Below are 8,987 nucleotides of genomic sequence, written 5' to 3'. Positions count from 1 at the left end.
TTATGGAAAATTACTTAAGTGATGGAACACTCTATTTCCAAGTGTATCTTCAGGCAAAGGCGGACGAAGTGGATTTACCGACAGTGCATAAACCCAGCATTCTGAATATCTCCCAACAAACTGATGTTTACAACAAGCAGACAATTTTTGCCACACTTAGAGGAAGACACAAAATTCTCCAGAACCCATAACACATCATATGGACAATAGAAAGGAACTCTGGGCAGCTATTTCCTCGTGGCAAAAGAACAAAACAACAAATCCAAATCTACTGGGATATCATAGAAGTTATACCAGGACAGGATATTAATTTCAAAGATAGTTTAAATGTTATAGGTGTCAGAATAATAGAAAGATTCTTAAACCAATTTCTCAAGAATTACTCTATAGTCTAGGTTACCTTTACTCTTCCATGTTATTTTCAGTATTTTTAAGATAACCCTTTAAAAATTATGTTAATTATAGGAATATGAAAAATAAAAAAAAAGAAAAGAAAATTTCACCTTTAATATACCACCTAGGTATGAGTCTTTAAAGTATTGATATATTTCCTCTTAGTCTATGCAAATATAGAAGACCTCTTATTTAATAAAATGTGTTAGACCATTAAAATAGGAATCAAAAATTATATTAAATATTGTAATGCACTTTATTTTTTCCATTTTAAATTTGCAGGAAAATTGTGCAGAAGATATAGAAATTTCTTACATACTATCTCCCTATACACACACATCTAGCCTCCCCACATGTCAACATACCCCATCAGAGTGTTATGTTGCTTATAATTGGTGCACTTGCATTGACAAGTTATCATCCAGGTCCTTCGTTTTCATCAGTTTCCATTCTTGGTGTTTCTATTGTATGGGTGTGTCCAAATGCATAATGGCATCCATCCACCATTATGGCATCGTACAGAGTGGCTTTTCTGCCCTGAAAATCCCCTTTCCTCCACCTATCCCCCCTTCCCTTCCCTTAAACCCTGGTAACCACTAATCTTTTTACTGCCTTGTCTTAGTCTATTCAGGCTGAGATCACAAAAATAACATGGACTGAGCAGCTTAAACCACAAACATTGATTTCCCACACATCTAGAGGCTGAAAAGTGCAAGATCAAGGCACTGGCAGCTACAGTGTCTGGTGAGGGCCCACTTCCTAGTTCATAGATGGCTGTGATCTCATTGTATTCTCACATGCAGGAGAATAAAATGAAGCAAATTCTCACAAAGGCCCGAATCCTACAATGGGGGGTGGGAGTGGGGGGTGAGGAGGGTAAGTTTTGAGAGGACAAAAACATTTCCATAACATGCCTCCGTAGTTTTACCTTTTCTAGAGTGTCATTTACTTTAAATCATACAGTATGTAGCCTTTTTCAGATTGGCTTCTTTCACTTAGCGATATGCACTTAAGATTCTTCCATGTTTTTTCACGGCTTGATTGCTCATTTCCTTCTAGGTCTGAATAATATCCCATTGTCTGCAAGCACATGGTTTATCCATTCACCTACTGAAGGACATCTTGTTTGATTCCAAGGTTGGGCTGTTCTAAATAAAACTGCTATAAACACCCATGAGCAGGTTTTTGTGTGTACATAGTTTTCAGCTCTCTTGGGTAAACATGAAGGAGTGTGATTGCCTGGCCCTACAAGAGTATGTTCAGTTATATGAGAAATTGCCAAAAGGTCTTCCAAAGTGGCTGTATCATTTTTACATCCCCACCAGCAGTGAATGAGACTTCCTTTTGTCCCTATTCTCATCACCATCTGGTGTTGTGAGTATTCTTGATGCTGAGTCAATTTTTGTGAAAGCATTCATACTTATGTAGTAGTATCTTGTTATTGTTTTAATTAACAATCCCCTATATGGTGTTGGGCATCTTTTCATATGCTCATTTACCATCTATGGATCATCTTTGGTTAGTTATCTGGTCAGGTCTTTTGCTCATTTTTTTTAGTTGGGTTGTTCTTATTGTGCAGTTTTAAGACTGCTTTGCATATTTTTGGATTACAGACATCTATCAGATAAATCTTTTTTTTTTAAAGAGGCATGTATTTTTATTTTTTATTTGTTTATTTATTTGTTTGTTTGTTTGTTTATACATGCACTGGGTACAGTCAGAAGCACGGGAGGGTGAGAGAATTCACCAGAGCCAGAGCGGGGAGCAGAGCAGGCAGAAGGACCAAAGTACACTGCTGAGGGGAGCAGCGGGCAGCAGGAGAGGTCTGCGCGCCATGGGGGACCCTCCTCTGGTGGCCGGGGAGCAGCCGGGGATCGAACCGGCGCTGCAGAGGCCGCGGGGAGCTTCGCAACCCAGCGCTCAACCGCTGCGCCACCGGGGAGGCCCATATCAGATAAATCTTTTGAAAACATTTTCTGCCAGTATGTGGCTTTCTTTCTCTTGACAGCATCTTTTGCAGAGCACAAGTGCATAATCATTATCAATGATATCTTTCAAGGATTATGCTTTTGGTGTTCTATCTAAAAAGTCACTGTCATAGCCAAAGTCATGTAGGTTTTCTCCTATGTTGTCCTCTATGAATTGTATAGTTTTGTGTTTTCTATTAGGTCTCTGATACATTTTGAGTCAGTTTTGGAGAAAGATCTGTGTTTAGATTCTTTTTTTGGATGTGGAGGTCCAATTGTTCATCACATTTCATTGAAAAAAACTCTCTTCGCACAGTATTGCCTTTGCTCCTTTGTCAAACATCAGTTTATTATATTTAATCAGCTCTATTTTGGGGCTCTCTATTCTACTCCACCAATAAATGTTCTATTATTTTACCAACACCACACTGTCTTAACTACTTTGGCATTATATAATAAGCATTGAAGTTGGGTAGTAATGTCAGTCCTCCAACTTTGTTCTTTTCCAGTATTCATTGGCTATTCTGGATTTTTGAGTTTCCATATAAACTTTAGAATGAGTTTTTCTATGTCCACAAAATAACTTGCGGGGATTCGCGTTGGGATTGCACTGAAGCTGTAGATCAAGTTGGAAAGAACTGACATCTTGACAATATTGAGTCTATCCATGTACATGAAATACATTTTTCCTCACTATCCAAAAATAGAACATTCCTACTTGGTATGATTTGGTAGATTATTTTTTGTGTCTGGGAAAGCTACACAGAATTAATTTACATGGAAAAATCAGTTAGGATTTCCAAAGCCCAAAAATAACCTACCAAGTCAAATAGGAATGACCTACTTTTGGACAGCAGAGGAAACAAGTAGTTCCATCTCTTCAGATCTTCTTTAATTTCTTTCATCAGAGTTCTGCAGTTTTCTCTATATTTTTGACATGAAACATGAAAGTGCACATTCCTTTACCAGTCTGTTGATGTGAAGCCAAATTCTTCTCTTTGAGATGTTTCCAGTTCCATTCATTTTTCTTATGAAATGCATCCTCATAGCAAATGCACTATAATTTCTTGTTACATTTTATTTGAAATAGAGCAAGAACTTCTAAAAAAACCGCTTGGCAAACAATCTGAATTCTTCAAATTTTCATAATTTTTTCCCAAATCTTTAATTTTCTAGCTCACACCTAATTAATCCATCTTTATTTTAGACACTCACCTTTGTTATGTTTTTTCAAGGCTTTTAACTAAGCAATCCTGTAAGAAAAAAAAATCTTTTTACTGTTATAGTTCATTGGTTTCCATGACATTTAATTAAATAAATTATTATATCAGCTTTAATTAGCACACAAAAAGATTTGCGAACACATACAAATTATCCTTGGTAAGCACATAATTTAACCAGTGGAGAAAGGGACAGGTAGGAATATAGGAATATAGAATATGTTTACTAACCACGAGGTTTCCATGTGCTGAGAGGATTCTATAATTTATATAGAAACCAGAAACCAGTCAGAGATCACTTAACGGAACTCCAACTATGTATTTTGTATGAAATTAAGAAAAAAATCACAAAGGAAAAGGGAACAAAAACCTATTTAGATCACCAGGCTGCAGAAACTGTCAATAGAATAGGTATAAAAAATGGTATTTAAAAAGTTTTTGGCGGGGGAGGGAATCGTGATGTTTATGGTGTGTTTTGACATAAGTTTTGCAGTTTGTCCTTTAATTATGAAGTATTTTACACATATAAAATTCAGAGATTATTATAATGAACGTGTATGTGCCAACAACTCAGAATATGAAACAAACATTACAAATATAAATGAAACCCCCTGTTTATGTATCCATCTGGGTCCCACCAAGAATATGGTGACACTCTCAAAATAGGAACATTCCAGAATTTGATGAAAAGGGACCATTTACAAAAGTATGGGTGTAAGCTAACCACAACGGCTAGTACAGAAACTTGGGGCTGGTAGAAACTAAGCTATCATCATTCTTAGGTTCAAAGGGGTAAGAAAAGGAGAGGTACCTGGAATATGCAGAATGAGCACGTGAAACTGGCCACTTTGAGAGTAGCAGAGCCCTCCACTCAAAGGACACTGTCAGTTTCAGGTAACCTCATAGAGTGGGAGCCAGGAGAGCACTCACTCTTTCTGATCTCCTCCTGGCCTTGCCATTGTCCAACCCCAACCTGAAACCAGAAAGCATGGAGAACCCATCAATGCAGTCCACACAGGCCAGCCTTCCCAGCAAAGAGCAGAGGGGGGAAGGGTGAAGAGTTAACCCAAGTGGCAGACACCGTTATCCAGCTTCCTCACCCCATCCAACTCCCTTCTTTCCCTCCCTCCACAGAGGTATCACTAATTTGAAGCTGGTATTCAATATTTCCATAGAGTATTATTAGACTTACATACCAGATATTTGGGGTGATATTCTCCTCGAAGCACATGGTAAAATTAGACTTCCCAGTCCCCAGAAAGTTGATGGTGGCTATGTGACTTGTGTTGGGTAACGAAATATGAGTCAGAATTAAATGTGTCATTTTAGAAAAAAAGCTTGAAGAACTACCCTCCGGGTCACCTTCTTTGTATCCCACTGGGAAGTGATCCATGAAGTTTGTGGTTAGATGAAGCTTCTTTCAGCCTGGGATTCTGAGCCCCCAAGAGCAGAGGCCCCAGATACCCTGTGCTGGACGAGTCATGACTTTACCCTACTGAGATCTGGAGACTGTTGAGGCAGCATAAGCGAGCTTGCCGACACAGATACATTTTCTGCATGGTTTTAAACGTATAAATGGCCTCCTATTATTTGCCACCTAGCAATTTTAAGCTTGACACTTTTCAGATTCACCCATGATAATGGATGTAGCTATAGTTCATTACATTATACAAATACATTTCATTTATTTATCTGTTCTGCCAATGAAAGAACACCTAAGCTAGTTACATTTTCTTGCCATCACTAAAAATGCTGAAATGAACATTCAGATGCATGTCTTCTGTGCAGATGGGCAAGAATTTCTCTAGGGGATATGCTCAAGGGAGGAACAATGTGCTTTTAAGCTTTTCAAAGAAAGAAAGACTAGGAGGAAACTTTGAACACTGTGAACCATAGTTACCATCAAAAGGGTTTTCAGAAATCTTTGCTCCTCAGGAGTGTGCATCCCACCTCTCTCAGAACACTAAAATATAATATTCAGGAAATTGTTTTTTAAAAGTGGCCTGACCTTGAGAAGACCAAAGACTTCCTTGGAAATTAAAGGGACCCACTTTCGAGAACAATGACTGCACAAATAATATCAATTACTCTTTCCAAATCTCTCAGAAGAGAAGGCTAATTGAGGGGAGGGGAAAGAGTATAAATTTGGAGTAACTTCTTGAAGAATGTCCTCTTCATAAATTTGAAGAGAAAACTATATAATCAGCCACTAACTGAATCAAAGAACTGTCAGCCAAGAGTATGGTGAGTAAACAAAATGCCAGACACTGGTTAGAGACCGATTAGACGGAATTCTCTACGTTATCTTTCCCATTTTCAGTCTAGATTATTAATATCCAACAATCACCACATAATTGGATGCCCCCCCCCCAAAACCGACCCAACACCTACCCAAAGGTGCTGAGAAACAAAGAAGCATTTTGGAAATACATGACCATGAAAGAATACGTCACATACATTTCTGTGGAGCCTGCCCTGGGACTGTCCCCTGTTCCTTGTGGAGGTGACAAGTAACCCAGACATAGGTGTCGGGTGTATGCTCCAGCACCTAAAGCCCCAGAATACAGTTATGACGATGATTACAAAGGTTTCCTCAGGTGGGAAGAGCAAATTAGGAAATGTCCTCATGAGGCCTCCTTAGATTTGTTTTATCCCTAAACTGACAGAGTCTGGAACAACAGATGCAAAAATATAGAGTTGTGCTCAAAGTGGTAGGATTCTGCATGCTACAAATTTTTGTTGTTTACATGTATCATCTATTTTTCCTACAGAATTAAATGTTAAAAACTTTATATATCACACTTCAATTACTTATGTTGAATTTTGAATGGTGGGGAAAAAGAAAATATTTTCTTTGCATCCACATCAGCATTTCTGAACTGCCCCAAGTATAAGGTTTTCTCCTGGTCTTCATTTCTTCAGATCCTGGCCATCTGGCTGGGCTCCCCTCCAGACACTAATGTGCTAAGAGGGAAAGCCAAAGGAGAACCTTCTTCCCTTGCCTTCAGATACAGTGCTCCAGCCCTCTAGCACTTTCTGAAGCCCAGACTAACAAAGAAGGCTGGAGAGAAAGGTGCACGTGGCCAGGAGAGGAGGGGCTCACGTCACAGAGCAAACATGCCCCTCCATGCTGCAGGGTCCCCACTTACTTTGCACGCCCTTCTCACACCAACCCCCATGCTTCTTTACAACTGCTGATGTCATCCATATCCATTCTTTGAAAAAAAAAAGATTTATTTATTTATGCATACAAGAACTGGCCTGGGGTGCAGGCCAGAGGTGCCAGGGGTGAGAGAATTCACCAGAGACATTGTGGGGAGCAGAACAGGCAGATCTACTGAAATACACTGCTGAAGGGAGCAGCGGGCGACACAGGAGAGGTCTGCTGTGCCATTTGGGTTACCTCCTTGGCCAGGGATCGAACTCATGATGCTGCAGTGGCTGCGGATTGCTTTACAGTGCTGATGCTTAACCCCTTGGGCCATCAGAGAGGCCTCAATGCCCATTCTTTAAGAGACTTTAGAACTAGGAAAATCCACAATCAAGTCTCTTCATTTTACAGATGGAGAAACTTCCAGAGAGGGAAATCAACTTGCCCAAGGTCATATAGCAGTAAACATTAGATCTGACTCGAGACCCATGTCATAGGTGAAGGGTTAGAAACAGCTCTGGTGTGTGCTAGATACCCATTACAGCCCAGCTTTTCACTCCCTGTGCCTTGTTTGCTCAGCAGTAAACAGAGCAGCCTCTTAAGGTTGAACTGAGGACAAATAAGATAGTACAGGTACATGCTCTAGTGTATAGTTCCAGGCACTTAGTATGCATCCAATAAATGGCTTAATTACTACTAACGCAATTGTGCTATCGTTCTGCTGCTTTTTTAAACTACATCAGCTTCCTCTAGTGTCTGGTTTTAAGTAGCTCTTTTCTAATATGAGCTCGCATCTGTGAAGCTTTCTGGTCACTGTGGCCAAATGAAATATCACTCATTAACCTTAAGTGCCTTGTGTAAGACCTGTCACTTTGCAGCTGACATACTGACACCTGCTCTAATTTCACTTGTGATGCACCCACTGCAGTTCTGCTCTTTCAAAGCCTTTCATTTGTAGTCACTTGAGTACATTCTGACATCCTGTGATTTTTAAAGTCAAATAAATAATTGCTCGATTTCCTCCTGAGCTTTGATGAAATGTCAAAATCATTATCGAAAATTGATGAGAATTGTGTGAAGGACATATCCACAGCCCACGGCAGCACCATCCCTTCGTTTCTAGTCAAACTCTAGAGTGATCTAAGGAATATATTTTGATCTGAATTCAAATTTTCATTAAATAGGATGGAGTGTTTTTCATTGACTGTTTACTTTTGTTTAGGATGAATGTGAATAACACCGTCAGTACTAATTAGGACCAGGAGGTGAAGGGCAAAATACCCAGGCAATTAAAAACCGTGTTTTTGTCCAATAAAGTCAGCCTCTTATCTGAAACATTTGTGCAGCGTGGTGAAAAATCATCACATTTTAGAACTGAAATCGGTCACCCTCTTCACCCTTGCTCACTTACCTTCTGATCTAGAAGACCAGTGACAAGTATAAAAAGTGGGCAGCGGCAGCAAAGGAAAAGAACAGCCAATAGAGACCTTGGAAGATCCTCAGGCTCAAGAAGTAAGAATTAGCTGCACTGAAATGGAGAAGGCCTCCAACCACACATGGCTCTGGACAGGGGCCACACTAACCACGCTCACTGTGAGGAAGAAAAGGAGAATAAGCTGTCAAAGGCACAGGGGCGGCCAGCCATAGAGAATCGATAATGTTAACTCCCACTGGACTTAAGTGGTTTACAAAGTCAAATTCCTTCTATAACAGGTACCTGCCTGAAGCAGCTGGACTAAAGCACCTCCCTGGTAGTGGTCAGATTATAAAAGGTCTAATCAGTGAAAAGAGCATAGACCACAAATATTTGGATCTATATGATCGTTCAAACAACTCCACTGATTGTGTGTCCTTGGGGAAGTCACTGCGCCTCCCCAAATCTCAGTCTTCTGGCTTATAAAAATGAAGACACACCATGGATATAATGTGTGTGCAAATGCTTCGGCAATAATGAAGCACAATACAGGTGTGCATGACAATTGCAAAAACAAGAAATGCTCTAAACATGTATTATATAGTCGGCCCAACAAGGAGCTACAGAAAAATCATGAAAGTTGAAAACTAGCCCCAAAGAGCTTATAGTCCTACCAGGGAGACCAGATTTTAAATGCCAATGAAACAACTGAACTTCAACACGAACAGCATGTAGCTGGTTCATGCTTTGAGTTTCTGAAATACATTTGCGAGAATCATCTTATTTGACCCTCACAATTGCCCGCTGAGGCAGGTAGAACTACTGCTACCGTGCTCATTACA

This window comes from Talpa europaea (assembly GCF_964194135.1).
Source record: "Talpa europaea genome assembly, chromosome: X".
Classification (NCBI taxonomy): domain Eukaryota; kingdom Metazoa; phylum Chordata; class Mammalia; order Eulipotyphla; family Talpidae; genus Talpa; species Talpa europaea.
Note: the sequence above shows the minus strand (reverse complement) of the source record.